Source organism: Oryctolagus cuniculus, chromosome 9, assembly GCF_051225735.1.
Source record: "Oryctolagus cuniculus isolate XC-2025 breed Fujian yellow rabbit chromosome 9, ASM5122573v1, whole genome shotgun sequence".
Lineage (NCBI taxonomy): Eukaryota > Metazoa > Chordata > Mammalia > Lagomorpha > Leporidae > Oryctolagus > Oryctolagus cuniculus.
Window position 1 is genome coordinate 14,344,485 of NC_142875.1, and position 24,113 is coordinate 14,368,597.

The 24,113-nt window shown below is 51.6% G+C and overlaps 1 protein-coding gene across 4 annotated transcripts in view; it reads right to left on the bottom strand.

The window, feature by feature from the left end:
• The window catches only part of FARP1 (FERM, ARH/RhoGEF and pleckstrin domain protein 1), a 286,456-nt gene that overhangs the window by 250,902 nt on the left and 11,441 nt on the right, over window positions 1–24,113 (bottom strand). The window contains exon 1 of one of the 4 annotated variants that reach the window (XM_089303485.1): window positions 16,065–16,348. The exons of 2 other annotated variants lie outside the window; for them this stretch is intronic. The gene's annotated coding sequence lies outside the window, so the exon portion shown is untranslated. Of the gene's footprint in view, window positions 1–15,163; window positions 15,486–16,064; window positions 16,349–24,113 lie in introns of those variants that run through there. One more of the 4 variants, XM_089303484.1, reaches the window with a different exon arrangement.

Sequence of the window (24,113 nt, forward strand, 5' to 3'; positions counted from 1 at the left end):
ATCACCATCCTAAGAGGGAGCCAACTAATGATCAGTTCTTTGTAGGCTCCTCCACTCCGTTCGCTCCCACTGGGGGTGCTCTGGTGACGGGGACAGAGAGCCACCCAGCCTGTGCTGTATCCCACTGCGACGCTGTGAACCTTCCTTCCATAAGCAAAAAGGCAAAAAAGCCTAAATGTGAAAAAGAACTCACTTATAGCACTGCTTATGCCTCTTGCTCAACTGCTGGAGAATTCACAACTGGAATCAACTGAAATTATACAAACTGATCATTTCACACCTTGAAGAGATACACAGACAAAAAGAAATACAATATTTGAGAAGGTTCAGCTTGGGCCTGAGGAAATACAGAGGGGTGGGCACTGCACAGTTGGTTTTCAGGATAAAGTAGTGTTTAGGCTTTTTTTTTTTTTTTTTAATTATAGAGTTGTTACAGGGAAATCAAGCTGTTAATAGTAATTATCTCTGAGGTGTGGGATTGTCAATATCTCACTTTTCACTTGTATTTGTTTTAATTTTTGGCACTTAGCATATATCACTTTCAGATATACTTTTTTTAAAAAAAGATTTATTGAATTTTTTGAAAGAGTTCCAGACAGAGGTAGAGCCAGAGAGAAAAAGGTCTTCCATTCCACTGGTTCACTCCCCAAATGACCACAATAGTCATACCTAAGCTGATCCGAAGGCAGGAGATTGTGTCTCCCACGTGGGTGCAGGGGTCCTTCTTCTGCTTTCCCAGGCCACAGCAGAGAGCTAGATTGGAAGAGGAGCAGCCGGGACTAGAACCGGCGCCCATGTGGGATGCCAGCACTGCAGGCTAGGGCTTTAACCCGCTGTGCCACAACACTGGACCCTTTTACACTTTTAAAAAGTGTATGAGGGCAGGCAGTTCGAACAGCTCATGGGAAATGGAATTAAAAGTTCATTTCGGCACAATATTTTGAAATCTATTCATAGTCTTTTTTTTAAGATTTATTTCAAAGTCAGAGTTACATAGAGAGAGGAGAGGCAGAGAGAGAGAAAGAGAGAGGTCTTGTATCTGCTGGTTCACCCCCCAATCAGCTGAGACAGCTGGAGCTACACCAATCTGAAGCCAGGAGCCAGGAACTTCTTCCAGGTCTCCCATGCAAGTGGAAGGGCCCAAGCACTTGGGCCGTCCTCTACTGCTTTCCCAGGCCATAGCAGAGAGCTGGATCGGAAGTGGAGCAGCCGGGTCTCGAACTGGCGCCCACTTGGGATGCCGGCACCTCAGGCCAGGTGTTAACCCACTGTGCCACAGCGCCGGCCCTCGTAGTCTTCATAATATTTATTTTCTATGACCTTTCAAAGAAATTTCTCAAAGAAATTTTTCGCACCAAAATCAACCTATTTAATTCCATCTCCACGAACTTCTGGGGGGTTCTCATGCGTGATTTGGGGTCAGGGCCGTCAGCACACTGTTGCAGTGCAATTCCAGGAGAGAACCTGCTGGAAAATGAACGTGAGATGAGGAAGCCGAGCCGGAAACACAGGTTCCTAACTCCAGGCACCTCTCCTAGAGTAAGGAAACAGGTCAACTGAGGGAACGGTTTGGGAAGGAACAGTTCCAATTTGTATTTGATTAAGATGAGAAAGACAAAAGTCTGCTGACAGACACTGAAGCAGCAGCAAGATTAAGGTTAAAAAAATACTGGAGGGGGGCCGGTGCCGTGACTCACTTGTTAATCCTCCGCCTGAGGCGCCGGCATCCCATGTGGGCGCCGGGTTCTAGTCCCGGCTGCTCCTCTTCCAGGCCAGCTCTCTGCTGTGGCCCAGGAGTGCAGTGGAGGATGGCCCAAGTGCTTGGGCGCCTGCACCCCATGGGAGACCAGGAGAAGCACCTGGCTCCTGACTTCGGATCAGCGCAGTGCGCCAGCTGTGATGGCCATCTGGGGAGTGAACCAACGGAAGGAAACCCTTTCTCCCCGTCTCTCTCTCTCTCCATCTATAACTCTACCTAGCAAAAAAAAAAAAAAAAAAAAAAAAATACTGGAGGGAACCATGCTGTGGTGCGCATCCCTTGTGGGCACCAGTTCAAGTCCCAGCTGCTACACTTCCAATCCAGCTCCCTGCTAATGGCCTGGAAAAAGCAGTGGGAGATGGCCTGAATGCCAACCATGTGTGAGAGACCCAGATGAAGTGCCAGGCTCCTGGCTTCAGCCTGGCCTAGTGCTGGCCATTGTGGCCATTTAGGGAGTAAATTAGTGGGTGGATGGAAGCACATGTTTTGTGTGTGTGTGTGTGTGTGTGTGTGTGTGTTAGCTCTGCCTTTTAAATAAATAAAAATAAATCTAAAACCAAAAACCAACAACCACAGATACTGGAGTGCCCGCTGTCCCACCTCTAGGTTTACCCCCTAAAGTACTGGCGACACGACCTCCACGAGAGATTCTCACGTCTATGTTCACAGCACCCCTTCTCACAGGGGCCCCGAGGTGGACACGACCCAGCTGCCCATCGATGGACGGAATATGGTCTGCACATTCCACCTCGTGCTGGACGACATGGACAAACCACAAAGACATCCGGCCGGGAGGAAGACGCCAGCCACAAGAGGCCAGACGCTGTGTGATCTCCTTCACAGACAGTGTCCAAAGTTGTCACAATCGCAGGAGCAGGACGTCGCGTGGTGGCTGCAGAGGCTGGCCCGGGAGGAACGGGGCGCGCTATGTCATGGGTTCAGTTCCATTTTGCAAGACGAAAACACTGCTGAGCCTGCACTTCCAGGGTCAATTTTATATTGTGCCCCCCCCCCCCAACCACAATGAGTCTTTTTTTATTTGGAAACAAAGAGATAGAGATCTTTCATCTGTTGATTCAGTCCTCAAATGACTGCAACATGGCTAGACCCAGTTGAACCCAGGAACTGACAACTCACGCCAGGTGTCCCACATGGGTGGCAAGGACCAAGTACCTGACCACCATTCACTGCCTCCCGGGGTGTACACGATCCAAAAGCTGGGATGGGGAGCAGAGCCAGGGCTCAATCTGAGGCACTGATAGGGCACGCAGGAGTCCCAAGCACCACGTGACCACTGCACCAAACATCGGCCCCCAAATCGTGTTTTCAGAAAAGCAAACGCAAACAAGATGGAAGCAAGACTAGGAGGAAGAGAAGACGAGGTCCTAGCGTTACACAAAGAATAAATAAAGGACATCCGTTCAGAAGCAAGGAGGGGGGAGCTGACATCGTAGCAACCCCATGGAAGGCTGGGTTTGGTTTCGCTGATGTTAATACACTCCCTCACTTAAGATGGCAACTTATTCCTCTCCCAACACAGACACAAAACATATCCTACCCCCGGCTCCTTATACAGAACTGTGTCTTGGATTCCCTAGACTTCCCTAAGAACATATCTCATCTTCCAGCTTCGGCTGCAAATTCCTTGAAGACAAAGCACGGCACGCCTCATTCTTCCTGTGTCTGAACGGCCGACAGTGCAGGTGCCGCGCTAAAACGTGGTTGGTTCATGGAAAGGTGATCAAGTGAGCCGAGCACCTGCTGCAGGCCGAACCTGAGCAGAGTCTCCCACCTGACTCTGACCTTCAGCCGCACTCCCTGCCCGCCCCCCCGCCCCCACCACAGCCAGACCCAGGTGCCAGGCTGGTCAAGTTCAAATCTGGGTTCTGTGGGGTTTTCCAGCTGAGTGACCAGGGGCATGTTACTCCATGCATCCGTGCCTCAGTTTCCTCAAATGTAATCGTACCTGTCCTTCAGTGTTGTTTTAAGGAGAAAATAGACATCCAGCACGAAGAAGAGCGGCTGGCAGAGGATACAACACACAGGTGTTTGCTTCTCATTCTCCAGGCAGGGCGACTTGATAGCAGTCAAGGCAGACGGTGCAGGTGACCTGTTCACCCTGGTGTCCCACGTGGAGCTTTCTCTGAGACTTGTCTCAGTCAAGGCGAACACCGCCAGGCCGTGAACCACAACAAACAGGGCCCTCTCCTAAACCTCTCCTCGTCTGGTAGGTCCACCAAAGGGCTAGCTATTCACTCTCCAGCAGTCCAAAGAACAATTGGAATCTGCAAAAGGAGAGCTGTGAAACTCGCAGGCACTCCTAACTAAGCGCTACGCTGCGGCTGCAGCGTCCACAAGGTTTCTTGTCCACACTTTACGTGCATTGGATGACTCCCTGGATCTCACAGACACAGGGTGATAAACTGAGCCACCGAGCTACCTAGCATTCCCCTTTGGCGTCACAGGAGAAGGCTCCTGACTGATCACCTGCAAAATCAAACTCGCGGGAAATCACTGCTGGGTTGGGGGGTGGGTCCTAAATTTGGGGTTATGGCTCACTGTGCACAGTTGGGGAACACAAGCTGTTAACATTTTGGCCAATTTCCTTCCAGTCTTTCCTCTGTGTTTTCAGCACATAAAAGCAACACGTGGCCAGCGCCACGGCTCAATAGACTAATCCTCCGCCTAGCAGCGCCAGCAGACCGGGTTCTAGTCCTGGTCGGGGCGCCAAATTCTGTCCCGGTTGCCCCTCTTCCAGGCCAGCTCTGTGCTGTGGCCCGGGAGTGCAGTGGAGGATGGCCCAGGTACTTGGGCCCTGCACCCCATGGGAGACCAGGAGAGGCACCTGGCTCCTGGCTTCAGATCAGCACAGCACGCCGGCTGCAACATGCCGGCCATAGTGGCCACTTGGGGGGTGAAAGGAAGACCCTTCTCTCTGTCCACTCTGCCTGTCCAAAAAAAAAAAAAAAAAAGGCAACATGTATTGGAGTATGTGGAGAGCAACAGGACGTGGAGCTGGAAGGCAAGAAGTGAGCCAGGGTTCCCAGCAATGCACACGCGCACTGAGAGTCGCAGCTGCCTGTCCCCACATGCAAGGCCTCAAAGCCGTGAGCAACTGGGCAGCGATGAGGACAGCTCCACTGTCCCGCTTACACTGGGGAGGACGCAGAGTGGCGACGCTGGGGCTGCGGCTACCAACACACTGTTTGGATTGGGGTCACTGTCACCAGCGCCCACTGGGTCACACCCATGTCCAAAGAATGCACCTGTGAGGCTGAGCTCAGGCAAGACGTCAGCCCACCTCCTTCATCTTCATTAAAGGCACCATCAGACCAGCAGGAGAGCGCTGTCACACCAAGAGACAAACGGAGCAAAATCCAGGTTTTCGTGCGCGTCACTCATTCCCGGGGGACTTCCTGCCCCTCCCGCCCCCTCTCTCCCCCCAGGCCTTGGAAAATTCCCAGAAGAGCCGAGGGCTGCAGCCTGCGGTCACCCTCCTTGGGATTCCAAAGACTCCAGATCCGCAGGCACAAACCGCGAAGTCCACGAACACCGAAGAAATTCTACTCAGTGCGACAGACGGCCTGGACGACACAACATTCTTCCTAAGGAATTTTCTCAAGTACCACCCGAAATGGGAGCGAACGAGGGAACAGCTTCGTGCTCCTGGCTTTCCACGGGCTGCCAGCTGCCCAACAAGATTCCTCCCTCTCCTGCTACGCAAGGACCGAACTCTCAAGAACAAATGACCCCATTAAACCTGAGAGGCCGCGGCTGCACGCTGTGCAAAGGCTGGGGCGCACGGACACGGCGCAGAACCTGAGCACGGCTGTGCGACTGGGGCTGGCGTGTGTCCACGGACACAGGTCAACACGGGAGACATCCCGAATGCTGAGGGCTTTTACTTATGAAGCGACCAGAATACCTAGCTTCTCACTTTTTAGGACACTGCATTTTTTTTTTTTTTTTTTTGAATAGTGATTAGGCAGCACCCAGAGCGCATGTTTCAGACACGCCATGGCGGTGTGCCTGCGAGGCTGGCTTGCTGCCAGCGCAACACAATAGCATGGCTCCGTCTTCCCTCGCGGCGGCTTTCGGCAATGTGTTGAATTCTCCCGTCCTCTCTCTGGGCTCCAGACCCCCACCCAAGAGATGTGCACAGATGTTCAAGGACAAAGTTGTTAGCTTCCTTTATGTGAACATCAACAGGGCTTGGTAAAATCCTGGACGAGGAAATGCAAAAGTCAGCCAGGCTCAGCAGAGCTGCTCAACTGCTTGCCTGCCTTCTCTCTCCTTCTTCTCCATCTCCAGGAAAAAAAAAAAAAAAAAAAAAACGGCACATATGGCAACCCCCACACCTGGCCCAGCTCGGAGAGAAACCCGGAAGTGCCGAAGGACTAAGGGATCGGTTTTCCTCTCCTCCTTGCTTCATGCTGAATGCCTGGGTGTTGCTAGGGATGGTGCCATGATTCTCAGTGCTCCTGGCTTCGGCCCTTGGAGAGGTGAGGTCATGGGGAAATTCTGAGAGGGTCATGGAGACGGAAACCCAGCCGGCCACATAAGTGCTCAGTGGCACGGGGCCGACCCCCATGACACCCTATTTTCAGAGCCTTGTTTACGCTGCCAGCCTCTCCTTCCTACCAATCACTTCCGGGCTCACTGCCTCCCTAAGCTGCTGAAACTCGATCGGCCTCCACAGCCTGCAGGAGTCCTGCTCATTCCCAGTTCGCACTTTTCCCACCCCGCCCAGCACAGGGCAGACAGCAGCAGAGGCCCAGCAGGATTTCGGGGCGGCGGGGGTGGGGGTGCCTGGGGAGGCCAGGACACATCTAGGGGAACCGCTGGGCTGGCGCGAGGCTGCAGGCACCCCCTCAATAGAGGGAACCATCTGCAGGCAAGAAACGTAGAAAAAATGCTCTCGGGCTGTGTCTGGTTGTGTGATGGGGAGAAAGCCGAGACAGAAAGCTGTGAGCGTGGGCGTGTGCACGTGCACAGGGGCAAAGGCGTGTGTGAATGGCAGACCCCAAAACGCCACTCACGCCGAGCCACCGCATCAGAGGCCGCCTCGCGCACGGAGGGTTGTGAAATTCTCTGACTCAGCCACAAACACCTGCACCCATACCTCTGGAAAATGCACCATTTGCATGTTTTCCATCTCATACATTTTAACAAATGATTTGAGGGGTCCGGCGCTGTGGCTCACTTGGTTAATCCTCCACCTGCAGCACCAGCATCGCATATGGGTACCGGGTTCTAGTCCCGGCTGCTCCTCTTCCAGTCCAGCTCTTTGCTGTGGCCCGGGAGGGCAGTGGAGGATGGCTCAAGTGCTTGGGCGCCTGCACCCGCATGGGAGACCAAGAAAAAGCTCCTGCCTTCGGATCAGCGCAGCACCAGCCGTAGCGGCCATTTGGGGGGTGAACCAATGGAAGAAGACCTTTCTCTCTCTCTCGCTGTCTGTAACTCTACCTGTCAAATAAATAAAATCTTTAAAAAAATTGTTTTGAAAGGCAAAGAGAGAAGAGGAGAGGAGAGATTCCATCTGGTGATTCACTCGTCCAATGCAGGCAACATTCAGGGTTGGGCCAAAGCCAGGAGCTGGGAACTCCATCCTGGTCTCCCAAGCATGGCTGGCAGGGAACCAAGGACTCGAGCCATCATCTGCTGGCTCCCAGTGGGCACATTAGCAGGAAGCTGGATGGGAAGTGGGATTGGGACTCCATCCCAGATGCTGGGATATGGGATGCAGGATTCCCAAGTGGACAACACTCACCTCTTGCCCCTTGCATCTTTTTTTTTTTTTAACTGTTTAGATCTGTTTCAAATCATGTTGTGCTTTGGGAAAATAAAATGAACTTCCTGTTGAATGTGGCAGATTAACCAAATGCCCGTATCACCTCTCTCTACCAGAACCCCTACTAAAATGATGGTCAACACATGCTTGGTTGCTTGGTTGTTTTTTTTTTTTTTTTTAATTTATTTATTGAGAGGCAGAGCTACAGACAGAGAGAAAGGTCTTCCTCTGGTTCACTCCCTAAATGGCCCCAATGGCTGGAGCTGGGCCGATCTGAAGCCAGGAGCTTCATCTGAGTCTCCCAATGGGTGCAGGAGCCCAAGGACTTGGGCCATCTTCTACCGCTTTCCCAGGCCATAAGCAGAGCGCTGGATTGGAAGAGGACCAGCTGGGACACAAACTGGTACCATATGGGATGCCGGTGCTGCAGGAGACAGCTTAACCTACTACACCACAGAGCTGGACCCAACCCATGTTTTAAAGACTTCAGATATACTGCAGCAAAGACAGAACTGGCAAGACATCAAACTGACTCTGGGGTGACAGGACATGCAGAGATGCAGCTGCAGATTCCTAGGGGACATGATAGCTCAGAGGGGCTCCAACAGAGAGGCCAGTTCTCTCCCAGAGTCCCAGGTGCCTTATGCTGACGACGCAGGTGACGGCCAGAGAGCATGGAAGGTCCCCTCAGTGTACAGCTGGACATTCATACCCCAGCGCCCCTCCCCCGCCACTCCCAAGCAGAGTTTTATTATCCAGAGACATGGAAGAGGCTGGTCAGAAACTCACACGTGCCAGGCACAGTGAGAAAGGGGGCGTGACCCGGCTGCAAAGGAGGTAGGAATTTCCAAAGTCTTCCTGCTACACCACGCCCCCATCCCGCCACCCCCGACCCGGTCCTGGCCTTCACTCTGCTTCCCGGACACTGCCAGCTTTGCCAGGCTCACCCCAAGCAGGGCTGGTGGGATTCCACTCCGGAGAATTTCAATGGACAGCCACACTGACACAGAGGGTGCCCTCAGAGAAAAAGGCTAGCAGCTGCTTCAGCGCATGGAGAAAAAAATTTACACCCGCTAAGCCCCATTTACACACACCAAGATTCAAGTTTGAGTTTTAGTGCTCTGCTCTTACCACCAACTCTTAAAAAAAATTATTTGAAAGATTTGAAAGGCAGAGTTACAGAGAAGCAGAAGCAAAGAGAGAAGTCTTCCACCTGCTGGTTCACTCCCCAAATGGCTGCAACAGCCGGAGCGGAGCGGAGCCGATCGGAAGCCAGGAACCAGGAGCATCTTCCAGGTCTCCCATGCAGGTTCAGGGGCCCAAAACCTTGGGGTATCCTGCACTGCATTCCCAGGCCAGAACAGAGAGCTGGGTGGGAAGTGGAGCAGCCAGGACGCGAACCAGCACCCATATGGGATGCTGGCACCACAGGCGGAGGCTTAGCCCACTACGCCACAGTGCCGGTCTCCACCAACTCTTACTAGCCAGTGGAAGATCAATAAATGTTTAGAGAAAGCCTGAAAGATGAAAGACAGAACCAGAACAAAGATGAGGCAAAAGGGCCTCTGAAAACACGCATTCTAAGGAGCAGAGATGATTTATGTTCCAAACCCAGAACCTCCGGGGAGAACAGACCACCTCATCCAAAATGTAGGAAGAGCTGCTATGAAGATCGACCAACAGCTCCCAGAGGCGGATGAGGGGTACCTGAAGTTTGTCTTTCGACAATTAGTTGAAATGCTAACATGAGAAAATCTCAGAGAGGAAAGCAAAATATAAAATGAAATTTTAAAAGGGAGAAATGTAATCTTCCAAAAGGCCCAATGCTCAACTAACAGAAATTATAAATAATTTTTTTAAGTATTTATTTATTTGAAAGAGCTACAGAGAGAAGGAGAGGCAGAGAGAGCAAGCGAGCGAGCGAGCGCACTCTTCCATCTGCTGGTTCACTCCCCAACTGGCCGCAATGGCCAGCGCTGTGCCAATCCAAAGCCAGGAGCTTCTTCCCAGTCTCCCACACGGGTGCAGGGGCCCAAGCACTTGGGCCATCTTCTACTGCTTTCCCAGGCCATAGCAGAGAGCTGGATGGGAAGTGCAGCAGCCAGGACTTGAACCAGCACCCATGTGGGATGCCAGCACTGCAGGTGGCGGCTTCACCCACGACACCACAGAACAGGCCCTGCAGAAATTATTTTTCTTAAATTCAAGAAAATGTCTCAGATTGACAGACAAAGTTCTCTGGACTAAAAGTAAAAAAGCAGAGGCCAGCACCATCCCGCCTCCTGCAACGCCAGCATCCCCTACGAGACCAGATGGAGTCCTGGCTGCTCTGCTTTGGATGCAGTTCCCTGCTAATGTGCCTGGGAAAGCAACAGAAGTCAGGCCCCTGCGCCCACATGGGAGAACAGCATGGATTTCCTGGTTCCTGGGTTCAACCTGGCCCAGCCCTGACCACTACAACCATTTAGGGAGTGAACCAGTGGATGAAAGATTCTGTGTCTCTCTCTCCCCTGTCGCTCTGCCTCTCAGATAAACAAAACTAAGAAAAAAAGCAAATGCTCAGCATAAATAACTTTAAAATCACCCGCAGTGAGATGTAGGACAGAGTCAAAAAACTTCAAAATAACAGAAATTAAGATTCTAAAATGTTCCCAATGAAAAGAAGGAAATCACACACAAGTATGTTTAGAAAGACAATGGAGGGGCTGGCACTGTGGCTCACTTGGCTAATCCTCCATCTGTGGTGCCGGCATCCCATATGGGCACTGGGTTCTAGTCCCGGTTTCTCTTCTTCCAGTCCAGCTCTCTGCTGTGGCCTGGGAGGGCAGTGCAGGATGGCCCAAGTGCTTGGGCCCTGCACCCGCATGGGAGACCAGGAGGAGGCACCTGGCTCCTGGCTTCGGATTGGCACAGTGCCGGCCATAGTGGCCATTTGGGGAGTGGACCAACGGAGGGAAGACCTTTCTCTCTGTCTGTCTCTGTCTCTCTCTCTCTCTCTCACTGTCTGTATCTCTACCTGTCAAATAAATAAAAATCTTTAAAAAAAAAAAAAAGACAATGGAGAAATGTCTTTGAAACTTCAAGAATAACAGCTGTAATTTTAATTCATGATAAAGTCATCCAGGAACTCTAAGCATGCATTAAAGATATTTTTACATGTAAGGACTCAACAGGAATGCAGCTCCCATGTACCTTTCTGAGAAAGCTACTAAAGCACGTGTTCTATCAAAACAATGGAGTACTCCATTAGATTAAACAATACAGAATCCAGACAATGAGGAGAGTGAAAGGAAGTCCCTCAACAATAGATGGGTACTGGGCTTAGGGTCATCCCCTTCAGATGCAGCAGGAAGACAGGGAGCTGCAGAGGGAGGGGTATCAGGAAAAAGGACAATGGGGGAGGGGCTGAGCAGTTAGGTGTGGTTTACAGTTCAGTAAAGTTTAGTTCAAAGAAAACTCACAGGACTGTTGAAGTTCTTAGCAGTGAGCACACAGAAAAAAAAAAAAAATCAAGAAAAAATTTAATTACCACCAGAAAAAACACCGAAGTTTTTGAAGAAAAGATGATCCTAAGCCAGCGTCTGGCTCGTCAGTGACCACTTCCACGAGTCCTAATGATGTACACACGTCCCAGGGAGGGAACCAAAGACGCCACTAGAAGCATTTGGGCCACGGAGGTGGAGGCTGAGAGCTGACCCTGTCTGCCCAGAGCAGGAAATACAGGGGCCTGGACACATTAGTTGCTTCTGACAGTCTCTCCGCTCCTCACCCAATTCGTTGATTTTCTACCCCGCCTACAAGCTCTCAAACATTTTCCACGCACACATGATGCGAACAGCACCACCAAAATGAGCGAGAACACGTGGGAAACCAGAGACAGAGGCCCCAGAAACAGATTTCAGAAACAGGAAGCAGAGAGTACCCCGACGATGCCCGGGCCAGAGAGAAACCCAGGCCAGTGGGAAAAGCTCTGGAGACTCCCAGCCAAAGGCTCTCTGAGGCGAAACAGAGCATCTGACGGCTCTGGAGATCCTGAAATGAGCGGGCTAAAGACCTGGAAAATGCGGCAAAGGTATTAACGCCAAGGAAAACACCGCTGGGCAGAAGGAAAAATTAGTCATGGAATATACGTGAGCCACGCAGCTCACAACATGGCTCAGTTGTCAACAGTCTTACAGGGTCCACTCCAGTGCCACGGCGCCAAATACTAAGCTACCGGCAGGTTTCAGACTCCTGTAGAGCAGCGCTGCTACTGATCCATACTAGAAAAAATGTAGACTCCAATGTTACTCTTTGAATCAATACAGACTTCAAAAACAAAGCAAGAAGTTTTATAAGACAATGAGAATTTAAAAAAAAAAACAAAAAATGCTCTCTGAGACCAGTGTATCGAGTACTGGGCAAAGCTGCCACCTGCAGCGCCAGCATCCCATACAGGTGCCAGTTCAAGTCCTGGCTGCTCCAATTCCAATCCAGCTCCCTGCTAATGCGCCTGAGAAAGGAATGGAAGATGGCCCAAGTGCTTGGACCCACATGGGAGACCCTGAAGAAGCTCCTGGCTCCTGGCTTTGGCTGGCTGAGCCCTGGTTACTGCTGCTACCTGGGAGTGAACCAACAGATGGAAGATCTCTCTCTGCCCGCCCCCCCCCCCCCGTAACTCTTTCAAATGAATGAATGAATCTTTTTTAAAGATGTTCTCAACTTGCAGAAGATCTCTCTAAACACAGCACAAATTCCAAGTGCCATAAGGAAAACACTAATAAACACAGAAGTCAAATGGCCAAGCACACGGTGGGGAGAGGCGTTTGAAACCCATGCAACAAAGGGCTGGTTTTCTTCAGGTGACAAAGAAACTCCCACAAATCAATAAGGAAAACGTTACAATCTAACAGAAGCATGGGCAAAGGACAGGAACAGGCAGAGGAAGCACTGATTATGAACACAAATGGCTTTGCTGACACTTGAAAATGGGCTCAGTTTCAGCTAGTAATAAAAAGTGTGAAATGATAAAGAAAAAAAAAAAGGTCACCTCTTTCATCAGATTTGGAAAAGTGGGAACGCCTGATGCTCTGTGGGTTACCTGGGTGGTGGGCCCAAGCCATGCTGCTCCTGGTTATCAAAGGCCAACAGCAGGTGCAGGCTGCCTGGACTCAAATCCTGGCTGCTCCACTTCCAATCAAGCTCCCTGCTAATGCACCTGGGAAAGCAGTAGAAGATGGCCCAAGTGCTTGGGCCCCTGCACCCATGTGGGAAACCGGGAATAAGCTCCTGTCTCCTGGCTTCAGCCTGGCCCAGCTCCAGTCATTGTGGCCATTTGAATGGGAGCGAACCAGCAGATGGAAGACCTCTCTGTCTTTATGTCTCTCTGTAACGCTGCCTTTCAAATAAATAAAATCTTTTAAAAAAAGGTTTTGTTTATGTTGAATAGCAAAGAGAGGGAAGGGGAGAGGGGAGAGAAGAGAGGGGAGAGAAGAGAAGAGAAGAGGAGAGAAGAGAAGAGGAGAGAAGAGGAGAAGAGAGAAGAGATCTTCCATCCTCTGGTTCACTCCCCAAATGGCCACAACAGCCAGGACTGGGCCAGGTTGAAGCCAGGAGCTTCATCCAGGTCTCCCATAGGGGTGGCAGAGGCCCAAACACCGGGACCATCTTCTGCTGCTTTCCCAGGTGTGTTAGCAGGGAGCTGGATTAGCAGGAGAGCAGCCAGGACTTGAACCAGTGCCCAAGCAGGATGTTGGCATTACAGGTGGCAGCTCAACCCACTGCACCACAATGCCAGCCTGCAGTATGTACATTAAAAACAAATACACCCTTTCCCACTAGTCCCACCCCTACAACTCACACTTCAGATATACTCACAAAGAGATGCCCAAGCTTTTTGCGGCAATATTGCTCATATTGGTAAAATACTCAGAACAACCCAAATGCCCATCAATACAGAAAATTCTGCAGGTCATTTAACAGACTCCCCTTTTAAGTGCCTGTGAAAACAAAGAGGCAAATCTGTGTGGACTATGGGAGTACCTTCAGAGTCAACCCAAGTGAAGAGAGCCAGGTCAAGAGAGGCGACAGGGGCTGCTACCACCCGAATTAAGTGTCCATGCTTAAACTATTTCTGAAGGATATTATTTAAATGATAGATCATCACAGGGGCCGGTGCTGTGGCGCAGTGGGTTAAAGCCCTGGCCTGAAGCGCTGGCATCCCATATGGGCACTGGTTCAAGTCTCGGCTGCTCCTCTTCCCATCCAGCTCTCTGCTATGGCCTAAGAAAGCAGAGGATTGCCCAACTCCTTGGGGCCCTGCACCCACATGGGAGACCTGAAAGAAGCTCCTGGGTCCTGGCTTCAGATCAGCACAGCTCCAGCCGTTGCAGGTAATTGGGGAGTGAACCAACAGAAGGAAGACCTCTCTCTGTTTCTACCTCTCTCAGTAACTCTTTCAAATAAATAAAAAACATTTTAAAAAAAGGATCAAAGTAATGCTTCACCAGGTTTGCTTAAAGGGTAAGAATTAATAGCTTAGCAGGGCTGGGAGTATGGCATAGCAGGTTAAGCTGCTGCCTGCGATGCTGGCGTCCCATATGGGTGCTGGTTCATGTCTCAGCTGCTCCACTTCCCATCCAGCTCCCTGCTAATGTGCCTGGGAGAGCAGCAGGAGATTGCCCAAGTGCCTGGGCCCCTGCACCCATATGGGAGACCTGGAAGAAGCTCCTAGCTCCAGCCTGGCCCAGCCCCAGCCCCAGCCACTGCAGCCATTTGAGGAATGAACCAGCAAATGGAAGCACGCTCTCTCTCTCTCTCTCTCTCTCTCGCTCTAACTCCCCCTTTCCCTTTCAAATAAATAAATCTTAAAAAAAAAAAAAAATAATACCTTAGCATTGGAAAAGTCTGAGTAAACTTTTCCCGTGTAACTTTAACTATTTGCTGAACAAACTTTTTTCTACCACATTGTGCTAAAACAACCTTGAACCTGACAAAGTTCAAACTGCCTGAAACTCCAAATTAGCGCAGGTTAAACCAGGCATGTTGATCCAGGGCACTCAGAATACCTAAACCAATACTTCAACAGTTACAATCTGTCTGAAAGCACTGACATTGCTTCCCAAAAAGTATTTCATTTCCTTTAACACCCACAAACTGTACCCAAAGACAGTACAATTCTCTAGAAGATAAGCTCAAAAACAGATTCAAAGACAAATAGTGTTTTAAGGTGAGCCCAACTTAATTCCCAGTGTTTTCAAGATGAAAGAAACCAATAAACCCGCAATCCTGTCAATCACTTTGGGCAATCCTAACTGACAAACATCTCAGCCAGGCCACCCTTCTCTCACACAGGTGCACCCACGGGGTGACAGGAGGACGCGAGAAACAGCAGTGGAACACCCTGCATAACTCTCCAAACAAGCATACAAGCTTATTTTGCATTCCACCAAAACCTAAATTCCCAAAAAGACCAACAACTCCTTCACTGGGTTCACAGCAGTGGGTTAAAGTGAACCCGCTGGAGGCCACAGACACGTGTCACTCTGCTGTTCAATCAACTGCCAATCAAAGGAGCCTTGCGCGCGGGATTCAGAGAGGAAGAGGGGAGACTTCGGCTGGAACCATCAACCCACCACGGGCACTCCCGATTCCGAGCCTTCTGATCTGGAACGCAAACTCCCTCGTCCACCTTCTCCAAACCGCAGTCCCCAGCGTGCTGCCCAGCGGGTGCCAGCGACGCAGAATCCACACGTCCAAGCCACCTCCGCGCGGTTCTAACATATGCCACTCCCTCGAGGCGGTCCAAGGTTGACACTGAACCAAGGAATGCCAACAGCGCCACAACTCCCAGGAGCCGGTTTCCAGAGCCGCTCTGGCCAAGTCGCTCTCCTCCCCAAGTCGGACACACTCCCAGGTCCCCAGTCCGCTACACTGAGGCTGTTCACGGGACACAGTCTGCGTGACTCAGAGGGACAGCCACACAACCTAGCAATTTACTCAGAATTACCCTCAAGACGGATAATCACGGGCTATTTAGGAACAGCCATGCTAAGTTTAACTCAGAGGCCACCAGTGGGTGATATCATAGTCCCAAATGAGTATTTTTTTTCTCTAAATGGATATTTGTAATATCTCATAGCTCTGGACTCCCACGGTGCCTCATACAACCTTGTTAAAGCATCTCACAGATACCAGAAGCTAATCTGGTCTCCACCTGACCTGGGGAGAAACAGAATTCAGAAACAACACAACCGAGAAAACAGAGAGCACCGGAGCAGGCAAGGCTGTGAATGAACTGAGTTTTGCCACTCATTCGTGGCTACACACGCGAGGTTTGTACAAACCAAGGAGGCCAGAGTGAAGGGGGCTTGGGTTGGAGAAAGCCGAGGCAAGTTCACCCCGCGACACCAGGAGGGAGTCTCCCCTCCATTCAGCGCAGATTTAATGAGCATCTACTGGGCAGTCATTAAACAGAAGGCAACAAAACAAGGCAGAGTGCACGGGAGCACAAGGGAACGGCTCTAGCCCACGCACCATTACCAAGGCAGGCCCACTGCCCTGGGATCCGTCCTGCACCGGTGTGCAACCCCCCAGCTGGTAAGCAGGACCCCCCGCAGTAGTATCAGGCAGAAGCACTCGTCCTTCCACACGCCAGCCTTTTCTGCAAACACTCTTGCTACAGCTCTGTCTTCTCACACTTAGAAGGGAAAGTGAGCCCCAAGCCCCACCCCCACAGGCTACCCTGAGAAAACAGGTGATAACAGAAAGAGACCAGGGCCAGGCGCCTTCCCGGTCCCAAGTCTTTCCCAGCAGCCGCTGGGAAACCTCCCCGCGACAAACACTCCTAAAACACGCGGAGAGCTGGTCGTCGGGGTATTCCCCCCCACCATCCCGTGAACCCAGCGGCATTCCTCTGAGCAGAGGTCAACAGGAAATGGCCGCACAAGACCTCTGACCTTCGACCTTCATGGGATTGACTTAAGGATTACTGATGCAAGCAAGCAGGAGGGGAAGAAATTCACAAAACATATGTGCAATGTGTGGAAGGGGGGAGGGAAACATTGAAAGAATGTTTAAATCAAGCAAAGCACAGGATGTGGATGGGGGTGCCTGGGGGGAGGGGCAGGAAATCTGACCAGGGGTCCCTGTGAGCCTAAAGCTACTCTGCAAGAGAAAGTTAATTTTTTAAAGGAAACCAAATACCGCAAACATTTAGAAGCAAGCAACCTGTGTGATGGCGTCGTGGTTGTTAACAGAGGGGTGTGTGTGTGTGTGTGTGTTTGTGTGTGTATTTTATCTGCTATTCTTCACCTTTCAACTGCTTCTACAGTGACCCTATTATTTTTGCAATTAAAAAAAGAAACCAAAAAAAAAAGTAGAGACAAAGCTATTTAAAAATGAAGTCTCAGCGAAATGCAGCCACTTCCCCCGTGAGAGGCATGAGATGCTGTCCTGAGGGTGGATTTAGAACAGCTGGGCTCCCGCAGCAGGGAAGGGGCCCCAGGGGCCCACCTGTCACAGCACTGGTGACAAGGAGCAGCACACCCTTCCCTGCAGGGTCACCACTGAGCTACAAAACACACGGCTTCCTGGCCACCCAGCGGCTTTCAGGGGACCTGGGCTCCCTCCAGTTGCCCAGAGCTGAGACCATAAGTGACTTAGGTACCAACAGCAGCCAGGGTAGCACCTTCTAAGGTGCAGCCAAGATTCCCCCACCCACCCACCCTTTTTTTTTTTTTTTTTTTTTGACAGGCAGAGTGGACAGTGAGAGAGAGAGAGACAGAGAGAAAGGTCTTCCTTTTGCCGTTGGTTCATCCTCCAATGGCAGCTGCAGCCGGCGCGCTGCAGCCGGCGCACCGCGCTGATCCGATGGCAGGAGCCAGGTGCTTCTCCTGGTCTCCCATGGGGTGCAGGGCCCAAGCACCTGGGCCATCCTCCACTGCACTCCCGGGCCACAGCAGAGAGCTGGCCTGGAAGAGGGGCAACCGAGACAGAATCCGGCGCCCCGACGGGGACTAGAACCCGGTGTGCCGGCGCCATAAGGCGGAGGATTAGCCTAGTGAGCCGTGGCACTGGCCTAAGATTCCCCTTTAAGGCCATGACTCACGCCCAGAAATGCCTGGAAGGGGGAAAAAACAAACTGTTCTACCGTTTGGTCTTTCACCCAGAGCTCCGTGGCCCTTGGGCGAGGCAAGGGAGATGCTTGCCTTGGGGACGCCTAAACACGCAGTGAGAATGAGGGTCATTTTTAATGATGCTTCATTCATATTTTTGACCCAAAGTAATTTAAAAAAATGAACAAAATCAACTTTTCCATAAAGCTAAGCTTCTTCGCCTGGGGTGTTCAGGGATGGTTACGTGATGGGAAAACCCCAAACTGAGTGGCGGGGAAGAGTGCAGATGAGCAGAAAGCCTGACTTCAATCAGGAACTGTGCGACCTTGGCGGGCGCCTCCCCATCATCGAAGTCTGCTCGTCTGTAAGATGAACCCAAGACTTTGTGCCTGAATAAGTCAATGATCAAGTCAAATCAACACGCGGTGAGCAGTTCTAGCCCAAAGTGGGCGAGGGAGTAGCACCCAACCTCGCAAGCCATTGCCAGGACAGGGGTTTTGCCGGCATGTCGGGGCGGGGTGGGGCGGGGTGGGGGGCCGCCCCCATCTGCGGGAACAAGCATGCTTTCTTTTTCTCCCCAGTCTTCACAACTGCCAGACGCTCCTGGCACCGAGGCCTGCTGGGGAAGAACGAGTGGGAAACACACAGCTCAGAGCTCGCCGGTCCGGTCTGGCCCCACCAGGTGAACCAGCAGGGGACGTCCAGCCAGGATGGCCCGGCTTAAAGGACAAAACCACTTCTGCATGTGTCAGGACGGTCTTCCCTGGAGAAAACGGCTATTTCTTTAAATAAAAGGAATCAAGTCAGTTTCCTACCCGGTGCTGATCTGGCTACAAGACCCTGGTTGGAGCCTGGGGGAGGCTTCCCCTGGCTCCACTGCCACCAGCTTGGAACCACCTCTTCTTACGCTTTGGGATTTATGTATGGGATCCTGGGGTTACTGTTCTCGAGTGGCACCTGGATGGCGGTCGTGCTCCTAAGCCTCAATGAAACCACCCTGTCAGTCTGGACGCAGACCTCACAACCCTGAACTTCCAAACCGCAAAAAAAAACAAAACAAAAAAACAAAACAAAACAAACAAACAAACAAACAAAAAAAACAACTAACTCCCCAAGAAGTCTGCCTGCTGCACGTGAGTCAGGAGCACCCACGTTTCTTTGTTACGTGCCTCGGATACTCTGAGAAAAGCAATCGGTCTCCGAGCGGCTGCTTTCAACGGTACAGCAGGGACATATTTGCAGTGTCTGTGCTGGAGCCAAAAGTCTGTCTCACATGACTGGGAACATATGCGGCAGGCTTAGCTCCATCCACGGGGGAGAAATTCTTTCAGAGGCTTTCCTTTTCAAGCAACTCGGGGGAAAAAAAATTAGAGCTTGCTCGGCCCCTTGTAAGTCACGTGACGCGCTAATTATAAAGGCAGTAAAACTTCGTGATGGGAACTTTAGAAAATACAGAAGAGTTCAAAGGGGAAAATAAGAACCACTTGCCTCGGTCTCGGCCGAAGAAAACCACAAGCGACATCCCTTTGTCGACGTCTATGAGACTACATCTTGCCGGCAACTTGAGACAGACGTGCTCCCCTTCTAACTGGCAGAGACTGAGTATAACCACCGAAGAAGGGGGGAGGGACCCCCGACACCGGAGGGTCAGAGGAGGGCGTCAGCAGTCACCCAGACCCCAGGGCCCGTGCAGGCCCTCAGCAGTTACGTTTCTCAGAGAAATGGCTTTTAAAAACAGTGCTTTGTGGCAAAAGTTTACCACTTCAGAGGGCCCACGTTCAACAAATACTGAGCACTTACTAGGAATCACGCAGTGTGCCAGGCACCAGGAATGCTTCTAGCTCTGCGGGGCACATGCTGTGTGACCTTGGACAAGTCTCTCAACCTCTCTGCACCTCAGCTTCCTCTGATGGGAAGCGGGGGATGACAGTCAGGGGAGCTGGGTGCATAAAGGGAGCTGGGAAACGGGAAGCGCTCAGCCTGGGACCCAGACACACCTGGATGAACGGAAACAGTGGACGGAAACACCAGTGCAGACACACGGAGCGCCTGCTGCCTGGCAGCCAACAGTAGACCTGTCCCTTTAGGAAGGTGGGGGGCAAGGATCGGGCGGGTGTCAGGGCCAAGGAGGACTCAGTGGAAAGCAGCAGGTGCACCGACAGGGAGCATGGAGACAGGAAGCCTCCTGGGACTAACTGTAGCAGTTCTGCCTGAGTCACTCCGGGGAGGGGACAGCGGGGCCAGGGGAAGAAAATGGGGCAAAGGCACAGGTTTCCTCCAGCCATCTTCAGCCACTTTATCCTGCAAGGCGTCACTTCCCGAAAGCGCTCTCAGCTCCTGCACAAAGGTCACAGGTGCTGCTGGCCACGCGTACAGGTGCGCATTTAGCGGAGACTGTGGAGAGGGGAGCTGAGCTCCGCGGTCCTCTCTCTCAGCCTGGTGGTCTGGCCAGCACTGTCTCAGGGCCCCACCAGCATGGTACAGCACGCTTGGAATTACCTTCTCTCTTTTTGGGGGTATTGTTAAAGATGTGAGGGGCGGGTGCTGTGGCTTAGCGGGTGAGGCCGCCGCCTGCAGCGCCGGCATCCCATATGGGCGCTGGGTCGAGTGGGCGCTCCACTTCTGATCCAGCTCTCTGCTATGGCCTGGGAAAGCAGTGGAGGATGGCCCAAGTCCGTGGGCCCCTGCACCCACATGGGAGGCCCGGAGGAGGCTCCTGGTTCCGATTGGCACAGTTCCGGCCGTTGTGGCCATCTGGGGAGTGAACCAGCAGACGGAAGACCTCTCTGTCTCTGCCTCTCTGTAAAATCTGCCTTTCAAATAAATAAATCTTTAAAAAATTAATAGACCAGAGCTGCAGTTCACTTGGCTAATCCTCTGCCTGTGGCGCCGGCACCCCAGATTCTAGTCCCAGATGCTCCTCTTCCAGTCCAGCTCTCTGCTGTGGCCCGGGAGTGCAGTGGAGGATGGCCCAAGTGCTTGGGCCCTGCACCTGCATGAGAGACCAGGAGAAGCACCTGGCTCCTGGCTTCGGATCAGCGCAGTGCACCGGCCACAGCAGCCATTGGGGGCTGAACCAATGGAAGAAAGACCTTTCTCTCTCTCACTGTCTAACTCTAACCATCAAAAAAAAAAAAAAAAAACTATTAAAAAATGTTAAAAAAGATGTGAGAACACAATGATGGGGAATTTGGTCTTCACATGATTGGATTTCCCCTTTTCAGGAAAAAAAAATTAGGAGACATAAAAATTCTGAAAGTGAAAGAAATTATGTCCAGAACCTTTACCAAGAACTTAATTTTTTTTAAAATTTTTTAATGGCTTATTTATTTGAAAGGCACACTGACAGAGGGAGGGATGGAATAAGGGGGAGGGAGTGGGAGGGAAGGGAGAGGGAACTCCATCTGCAAGCCGGGGCTGGGCCGGGCTGAAGCCAGGAGCTTCATCCGGGTCTCCTCTGATGTTGGCAGGGATCCAGGTGCTTGGGCCTCACCCACTGCCTCCCAGCCCCATGAGCAGCAATGCTGGATGGGATGTGCAGAGCAGCCAAGGCTTGAACCGGCACTCTAATATGGGATGTGGCTGTCCCAGCACACCACAATGCCTGCCCCCAGTTTCATAGTTTTTAACACAAATAACCACTGCCATGTCACAAGCTTTTTACTAATTGCAAGGCTCAGTTTTCACATATTATCTTCAGTTCTCAGAAGAAATTCCAGATCTCAAAAATTCCAAGTCTTTTTTTTTTTTTTTAAGTTTTATTTTATTTTAATTGAAAGAGATCGATCCCCCATCTGCTGGTTCACTCCCCAGATGGCTGCAATGGCCAGGGCTGGGTCAGGCTGAAGCCGAGAGCCAGGAGCTGCATCCAGGTCTCCCACGTGGGTGCAGGGGCCATCTTCTGCTGCTTTCCCAGGCACATTAGCAGGAAGCTGGATCGGAACTGGAGCAGCTGAGACTGGAACCAGTGTGCACATGGGAAGCTGGCATTGCAGGCGGAGGCTTAACTCGCTACGCCACAACATCAGCCCACCAAAAACTCCACATTTTAAACAAATTCTGTTCCCCAGCATTTTTACAAGCAAGCTATTTAGAACTCGTAATTGGACTCTCAGGAGGTATTAGGATCTCCATCTTTGAAATTTGGGAGGAAGCTGGCACTCTGAAATGAAACAACTTGCTCAACTCTTGGGCGGCCGAGCTGGGAGTTAAACACGGGTCCCTTATGTCCCACAGCAGCCAATTCTCCAGACGCACCCACTGATCCTTGCCTTCGGGCATGCCCACCTTGGTGTGGCCACCCCCTACCTGAATTGCAGCTGGCCACAGGACCCAGAATACTTGCAAACCACAGTGTAGTAAGACCTCCAAGGCTGGCTCACAAATGTCCTGACCGTTTGTCCAGTGGTTTCCTTGTGGCTCATGCACGCTGGGACAAGCCAGCCGCCATGTTGTGGGAACACTCCAGTACCGGCCACAGGCTGATGGCTTCCCTGACAGCAGATGACAACCCCAGCTGACATCTCTGTCATGCACACCTGTGCCAGCCCCACTCATGTAAGCCGCTCCCTGAATCCCAACCACAGAGACTGCAGAAGTCAGTTAAGTGTTCACTGTTGCTGTAAGCCGCAGGATTTGGGAGAAATACATCAGGCAATGACAGACAGCTAACACATGCCCTGCAGTCGTGTTCTCTCCACATGGACAGCGCCTTGTGCTTGCATCTGTAACTTTATTTCATAATTATTATGCCTGCATATTTGAATAGCAAATTAGCAAAAAATAGGTATATAGGTTTAAATCAATCAACTATCTGCTCTCGGAGGTAAGCGCCTATAGAACAGACAAGGACAAGGATTTTTTAAAATCTAGTTTAACCACTAAGTGAATGTCAAAATCAGTGCCCACTCTGGGCACTGCTGTGTAGTGGATAAAGGAACCTGTGGCTAGCATCCTATGTGGGCGTCGAGTTGTGTCCTGGCTGCCCTGCTTCCAATCCGGCTCCCTGCTAATGTACCTGGGAAAGCAGCATAAGGTGGTCCAAGTGCTTTGGCCCCTGCACCCACATGGGAAACCTGGAAACACTCCTAGCTCCTAAGTCTACTCCAAGTCCTACCATTACAGCCATTTGGGGAGTGTGCCAGAGGATGGAAGACCTCTCTCCCGATCCTGTAAGTAAATTTTTTTTTTTAAAGATTTATTTGAAAGAGTTACAGAGACGTAGAGACAGAGAGACGTCTTCCACCCACTGGATGGCCGCAATGGCTGGGGCTGTGCCGATCCAAAGCCAGGAGCCAGGAGCTTCTTCCAGGTCTCCCACGAAGGTACAGGGGCCCAAGGACTTGGGCCATCTTCCACTGTTTTCCCAGGCCATAGCAGAGAGCTGGATCGGAAGTGGAGCAGCCGAGACTCAAACCAGTGCCCATATGGGATGCCGGCACTGCAGACAGCAGCTTTACCCACTACGCAACAGCGCCAGCTCCCAATAAATAAGTCTTTAAAAAAAAAAAAAAAGGCCCAAAGCCACACTATGAAAGATGCAAGTAAGATTAGCTTTGAGGCCAGTGTTGTGGCACAGTGAGTTACGCCATCACCTGTAATATGGAGGCATCCCACATAAACACCTATGAACACCAGTTTGAGTCCCAGCTACTCCACTTCCAATCCAGACCCCTGCTAGGGCACCTGGAAAGGCAGTGGAAGATGGCCCCAATTGGGGCCCCTGCCACCCATGTGGGAGACCTGGGTGGAGTTCCAGGCTCCTGGCTTTGGCCTGGCCCAGCTCTGGCCATTGCAGCCCTCTGAGGAGTGGACCAACAGACAGAAGATCTCTGTGTGTCGCTGTGCCTTTCAAATCAGTAAATAATTCCAGGGAGCAAGACCCTGAAAGCGGGAGGCCCCACGCCCAGTGGCATCTCTGCTGTTTGTTCATCACTGAACGTCTGGGCGCTCTCCAAAGTGCTTTGCCTGGGACCTCGAGAGGTAGCAGACGGAATGCACAGACACTGCTCTCATCAGGGCTTCAGAACCCGGGCAAGACCTGGACATCCACCAACAGCACACCTTCCCTCTCTACGTGATGACATCATCACACAACAGCTGTGTTTCCTAGGGACGGCTTAGGGCAGAGAGGAACAAGCAACTTCGGGCCTTAGGTACATCTGACAAACACCAGAAAAACCAGGGCAGGTCCAAGTCTTCCCAAGTTCTGGAGAATCTAAGCCTCCATCCCGGGGATCACCCACAACTTCCCGGGCAGGCACAGCAGTGCCCATGAGTCCTATCCTGCCAGGCCGGAAATGTGTCTGGATACCAGGGAGGGGGACATTCAATTTCTCCCATTGGAACGGCTGCCCCGCACACCGACATCAAGTGCACCGACATCAACATTTACACTGAACCTGCAGGCCGTCAGCACACGGCCAACACGGGGGAGAGGAAGGGCTTTGCTTTACACGTGTGCCCTGCT